The 7,193-nt window shown below is 37.2% G+C and overlaps 2 pseudogenes; one reads left to right on the forward strand and one right to left on the reverse strand.

Annotated features, from left to right (window-relative positions):
- The first annotated feature begins 2,879 nt into the window (after positions 1–2,879).
- On the forward strand, positions 2,880–2,998 carry LOC120591870 (uncharacterized; annotated as a pseudogene).
- Positions 2,999–3,617: 619 nt separating this feature from the next.
- On the reverse strand, positions 3,618–3,736 carry LOC120591897 (uncharacterized; annotated as a pseudogene).
- Positions 3,737–7,193: the final 3,457 nt, after the last annotated feature.

Here is a 7,193-nt window from a genome sequence, read left to right on the forward strand (position 1 = left end):
TGGATCATGTGGAAATGCTGGATCAATAACTGTATGTTTATCTGCATAAGGAACTTCCAGACTTTTCCAAAGTAGCTGCACCATTTTACATTTTTACCAGCAGTGTATGAGAGTTCCAGTGCCTTCCCATCCTAGCCAGCACTTGTTATTATGTGTCTTTTCGATTATAGCTATCTCATGGATGTTGCATTTCCCTGATGGCTATGAATATCTTTTCATGTGCTTAATGGCCATTTATATGTCTTATTTGGAGAAATGTATATTCAGATCATTTGCCTATTTTTAGTTATTTGTCTTGTTATTGAGTTGTACGAGTTCTTTATTCTAGATACAAGACCCTTATCAGATACATGATTTACAAAATTTTCCTCCCTTTCTATGTTTTTTTTCCACTTCTTTTATGGTATCATTTGAAGCATAAAGTTTAAAAATTTTAATGGTGTCTAATTTTCTATTTTTTTCTTAGTTGCTTATGCTTTAAATGTCACATCTAAGAAACCATTGCCTAATCCAAGGTCACAAAGACTTATGTCTGTGTTTTTCTCCTAAGAGTTTTATAGTTTCAGTTCTTATATTTAGGCCTTCAATCCATTTTGAGTTAATCTGTGTATATGGTGTAACATAGGGTTCCAACTGTATTCATTCACATGTGGATATCCAGTTGTTCCAGCACCATTTGTTGAAGACTGTTATTTCTTTATTTAATTATGTTGGCACCCTTGCTGAAAATCAGTTGACTAAATGTGAGAGTTTATTTCTGAACTCATTTCTATTTTATTGGTCTATAAGTCTAGCCTTATGCCAGCACTGTTTTGATTACTGTTGCTTTGCATTAAGTTTTGAAATCAGAAAGTGTGAATGCCTTCAATTTCTTTTTTTTTTTTTTCAAAATTGTTTTGGCTATTTGAGGTCCTTTGAATTTCCGTATGTATTTTAGGATCAGCTTGTAAATCTCTTGAGAGAATTCAGCTAGGATTTTAATAGGCACCTCATTGAATATGTAGATCGATTTGAGAAGTGTGCCGCCTTAACAATTTTAAGGCTTCAAGTCTGTGAACGTGAGGTGCCTTTAAATTTATTTAGGTCATCTTTAATTTCTTTCACCAATGTTTTGTAGTTTTCAGAGTATAAATTTTGCATTTCTTTTGTTAAATTTATTTCTAAGGAATTTTTTGGATGCTATTGTAAAATGGGATTGTTTTCTTAATTTCTTTTTCAGTTTGCCCATTGCTAATGTTTAAAAATGTAATTGACTTTCATGTATTTATCTTGTATACTGCAATCTTGAACTCATTTATTCTAATAGCTTTTAAGCGATTCCTTAGAGTTTTCTGTGTGCCAGATCATGTCATCTGCAAATATAGTTTTACATTCTTTCCAATCTGGATTCATTTTCATTTCACTTTCTTGTTGAACTAGTGTTGAACAGAAGTTATGAGAACAAATACCTTTGCCTTGTTCCTGATCTTAGGAGGAAAACATCCAGTCTTTCATGATTAAGTATGTTAGCTGTGAATTTTTCATAGATAACTTTATCAGATTAAGGCAGTTCTCTTCTATTCACTATATTTTTTTGTGATTTATTATGAAGGAGTATTGAATTTTGTCAAATGCTTTTTCTGGTTTTTGTTGTTGTTGTTGTTGTTGTTTGAGGTTTTGTCCTTTATTTTATTGATGTGGTACATTACATTGTTTGATTTTTGGATGTTAAACCAACCTTGTATTCTTGATATAAATCTCATTTGTTTATGGTATGGAATCCTTTTTATACACTGCTAGGTTTGATTTCCTAGCATAATGTTGAGGATTTTTATATCTATAATCATAATAGATATTGATCTGTAGTTTTCTTGTGATATCTATTTGATTTCATGTGCTTTATTTTTTTAGATGGCTCTTTTTAAAGAGAAAATCATTTCCATTTTAATTTTTCATTATTTAATCTTCATTTTGAAGAGGTATTCAGGTTGTTTTTTTTTTAAGGCTTTATTGAAATAGACAATTAATAGCTTATATTTACATTGTACAATTCAATGAGTTTTTTTTAATTATAGTTGGCATGCAGTAATAAATCCACATAACTCACAAAGCGATCGCCCCACTAAGTCTAGTACCCCTCTTCCCTCTTACATATTTTATTACATTATCAACCTTCTTCCCCATGCTATACTCTATATCTCCATATCTATTCTGCAACTACCCAATCCCCCAACCCCTCTCCCATCTTGTAGCCCTCAAAATATTCTCTGTATCTGAGTTTATTTCCGCTTTTGTTGTTGTTTATTTTGTTCTTTAGATTCCACGTGTTTGGGAAATCATGCAATATTTGTCTTTATATGATCCATTTCATTTAGCGTAATACCCTCTAGGTCCATCAAGGCAATATCTTTTTCCATCCTCTTTTAGTCTGTGTGTGTCTTTTAATCTGAAGTGAGTTGCTTGTACACAGCATATGTAGGGGTCTTGTTTTCTTATCCATTCAGCCACTCTGTCTTTTGTTTGGAGCACTTAATTATTTTCCATTTGAGGTACTTGTTGGTAGGAATGTAGTTATGACCATTCTTTATTCCTGTTTTTCATATATGTTTTTTCATTTTAAAGGGGTCCCTCCAACATTTCCTGTAATACCAGCTTGTTGTTGATAAATTCCTTTAGCTTATTTTTCTTTGAGAAGCTCTTTATCTGTCCTCCAAATGATAGCTTCACTGGATAAAGTATTCTTGGTTGTAGATCCCAGGTTTTCATCACGTTGAATATTTTGTGCCAAGCCCTTCTGTCCTGCATGGTTTCTTTTGAAAAATCAGCTGCCAGCCTTATGGGTGTGCCCTTGTAGGTAATTAACTGCTTTTCTCTTGCTACTTTTAAGATTCTTTGTATTTCTCTATGGCCATGCCACCCTGAACGAGTCTGATCCCATCTGATCTCGGAAGCTAAGCAGGGTCGGGCCTGGTTAGTACTTGGATGGGAGACCACCGAGGAAGACTAGGTGCTGCAGGCATAAAAAATAAAAAATAAGGGATTGCAAGCTGACAAGGTCCTTGCAATCTGTGAGGTCAACCAAGCGTTGTCTCACCTAAAAAAAAAATAAAATAAGAATCTTTGTATTTAACCTTTGACATTTTAATTATGATGTGCCTTGGTGTGGGTCTCTTTGGGTTCCTCTTTCTTGGGACTCTCTGAGCTTCCTGGGGTTGTATGTCTGTTTCCTTCATCAGGTGAAGGAAGTTTCCTATCATTATTTCTTCAAATAGCTCTTCAACATCTTGTTTTCCTTCCAGTATCCCTATAACACGGATATTTTTACATTTAATAGTGTCTCATAGGCTCCTTAAATTACTATTATAGTCTTGCCTTCTTTTTTCTTGCCATTCTGACTGAGTGTCCTTGGCTTCCCTATCCTCTGTACCGGTGGTTCAATCTTCTTTATTCACTCTGTTTATTCCATTTTAACTATATTCTTCATCTCAGATAATGTGTTCTTCATTTCTGACTGGTTCCCTTTTATAACTTTCATTTCCATTTTTATGATTTTTTTGTATCTCTTTGTTAAAGTTCTCAGTGAATTCATCTACACTTCCTCTAAGTTCATTGAGCATCTTTTTTTTTTTTTTTTTTATTGCCTATAGCACCTGGTATTCCTAGGTGGTCTCCCATCCAAGTACTTACCATGCCTGACCTTGCTTAGCTTCTGAGATCGGACGAGATCGGGCACATTCAGGGTGGCATGGCTGTAGACCGTTGAATATCTTTATAACCACTGTTTTGAACTCTGCATCTGTTAGATTGCTTGACTCCATTATTCCTGGATCTCTAGTCTATTCTCATATGATTTCTGCTTCTTTGTCTTCCCATTTTGGCAGCCTTTCTGTGTCTGTTTCTGTGTACCAAGCAAAGCTCCTAAGTCTCCCAGTCTTATTAGCATGGCTTTGTGTAGTAGGAGTCCAGTGGCACAGTCCTGAGAGAGGTTCAGCTGCAGGCCAAGTTTAGCCCCAGCCTATGCCTCTCTGGGGCCACCTGTTAAGATTCAGCAAGCAATCCACAGATGCTGTGCTTATAGTTGCCTAAAGAAACCAGAAACCGAGGCTAGCTGCCACCAGCGTGAGTCTTAATGCTGCTCAGCAAGGAACACCTGACTGGCCGAGGATGCACCTGGATGTGGCTTGTGGGGGCCACAAGTTGGGAGAGGCAGAGTTTCAGGGAATCCTCTGGGTGGAGCAACCTCTGTTATCCAGTTTCTTGACGTCTCAGCTATGGCGGCACTGTGTCTGCACACTGGGAATGGGGGAGGGCTCAACAGAGGAACAATGGATACCGCCGGCACTTCTGCCCAGGAGAGAGCATAGCCTCTGGCCCTCACTCCGACAACGCAGTGTCCACCTGTAAGTCCCTGGTGACTCCCATGTAGCCGACTCAGCACTGGTGCTCAGAGCGAGCAGGTCCATCACGGCGAACGTCCTCTCATGGACATGGCCCCTTTAAGAGGCGTCTGCAGCTACTGGCTGCTGCAGCCTCTGTCCCACTCAGCTGCTTGGGACTGGTCATCCTTGTGTCTTCAACTCCCTTCTACCTTCTACCATTGCAGGTTGATTAATTATTTCTCTCCCTAGTCGTAGTGCTTCTGTTGTCTAGATCTCGGGCTACTTTCCTTGCTGTTTGCTCCGGGTTTCAGTCACAACTTTGATTTGGTCGCAAGAGGGATGAACAATGCCTCTATCATCTGTGTCATTTTTTTTATCCTCAGGTTGTTACTTTTGAATACTTTATTTTTATCCTTTTAATCTGCTGACCATTAATTTTTTTTAATAAATGTAAGTTTTTACTTGACATTTTGTTAAAATGTTTATATTTGAAATACAATACTTAGTTTCACTGACTTTTGTTTATGCATCCTAAACACTTTTTAGAAATAAATTTTGTAAGATAAATACCGAAATACTAGTATTGTCCATATTGTCATATTCTACTTCATGAGGTCATTATCAGGATTAAATGATATCAGTCATATAATGCTCTTAGCATAATACCAGACACGGCAATAAAGTTATAAATATTGTCACATTTAATTTATTGTCATTATTACACAAAAATATCCATGTCTCTCCCAGGTGTGAACCCTCCCCCTGCCCCACTTTAATGCCCACACTGTGATCTCAAAGTCAGGCGGTATTGTGACAGCTAGTCATTTAAATTATCTGCCTTTCCAGTAGATCATTTAACGTCTCCTTCAGAACAGGGAGGATTTTAGCCTTTTTTGGGTTCCCTCTGGCTACCTGAGGCTCTGAGTCACAAGAGGGGAATGGGGTGGAAAGAACAAAACAGGGATGCTGAGGGTTATAGCCAGGAGTCCCTTGCCTCAGAGGACTTGGAACATGTGTGGTGGTACAGTCTGGCACCATGAGGCCTGAAGGCAGAAGGGTGGGGCTGTTCACTCAGCAGAATCTAGGCTGCTTCCAGGGTGGCTGATCTGGCCTGTTTTTTCCAGAGCTCCTGCTCAAACCTATACCTAACTTCTTATGGCCTGGGCAAAAATCACAAGCTGGGGGGTGGGGGCAAAGACGATATTTTACCCTTCTACAGAAGAGGCCCCCCACCACTTCAGTCTTTCAAAAATTGGAACAGAAGTCACATAAATATCTTGATTTCTTGTTTGTCTTCCCAAACTGGGAAAATCTGGTGACCATGAGCCTTGGCATTGAAACTGAGTATCAGTTCTCACCAGGGCATTCTGGGCCTCAAGTCCTCCTGGCCTCCAGGGCCATTACCACACCGTATTGAATTACACTCAACCCCTTTCATCTCTAAAGAATAGATGCTACTATCATTGTCTTTTACCATTTTATACAATGGCATCAGACTACAATTTCTTTTGAAAATGTTTCCATTCCAAATTATTTTTCTCAGATTTATTTATGTTAATATTTGTAGAACTCGTTCGTTTTTTTTTTTAACAGTTGTATGGTATTCCATTATGTGAATAAACCATAATTTATCCGTTCCCCCACTCTGGCCAATTGGCGGTTGAATATTAAACTACCTATTTAAAAAATGGTTATAGATTTATTTGGGTTTTCTGTTTCTTCTTAAATACATTTTGGTAAGTTATAGTTTTAAGATAAATTATCTATTTCATCGAAGATTTTAAATTTAATGTCATAGAGTGGTTCACAGTACAATCTATTGTATCTGTAATATGACCCTTTTTCCAATAGTGTCTTTTTCTCTCCCTCCTTTTTCCTCTTCTCTCCTTACCCCCTTCTACCTCTCCCCCCTGTCCCTCCCTCTCTCTTGCTAGAAGATTTATTAGGTTTTAAAAAGAACCACTTTTGGGGTTGCGGATCCTCTCGTTTCTTTGTTCTCTGTCTTATTGTTTCCTTTATTCTTTCTTCGGGATTTTTTCCCCACCCTCTGAGTTGGATGCCCCAGCTCACTGACTTTTGGTCTCACTTTCTTTCTGTTTTTTCTTTCTTTAGCTTAATTAATTAATAAATTCTTTTATGGTGACATTGGTTAACGAAATCCAGTAAGTTTCAGCTGTACATTTTAACAGTAAGGCATATATATATATTCACATCGTGTGTTTGCCTCCCATAGTTAGATTTCTTTCTGTCACCACATATTTGACCCCTTTTACCCTGTCTACCTCCCCTCTCTCCCCTACTCCCCTATCACTGATTTTCTGACATACATTTAAGGTTATAAATTTTCCCCTAGGTATTCCTATGGCCATATCCTACCAGTTTTGTTGTACGATGTTTTCATTTCTTCTTTGACCAGTAAATACTTAGAGTATATTTTAAAATTTCAACTGCGTGTGTTTTCTCTCTTAGATTTCTCATTGTCAGAGAACGTGGTATGTATGATATTAATTTTTTTGGTATTAAGGTTTGTTTCTCACTTAGCAGATGGTCAGTTTTAACAAATGTTTCATGTGTATTCTCTAATTGTTGAATATGGAGTTTTATGAAGGTAGTTTAAATCTTCTATGTCACACTGATTGTTGTATGCTTCATCTGTCTCTCAACGAATGGAAGAGGTATATTGAAATCTCTCACTATGATTGTGGATTTGTCAGTTTACCCTTGTAATTCTGTAATTTTTGCATTGTATATTTAGAGACTTGTTATATGCATACAAGTTTAAATTATTTTATCTTCTCGGTCATCTTATCCTTTTAACATTACATAGTGAGGTTC

This window comes from Pteropus medius, unplaced genomic scaffold, assembly GCF_902729225.1.
Source record: "Pteropus medius unplaced genomic scaffold, Ma_sr-lr_union100, whole genome shotgun sequence".
Classification (NCBI taxonomy): Eukaryota; Metazoa; Chordata; class Mammalia; order Chiroptera; family Pteropodidae; genus Pteropus; species Pteropus medius.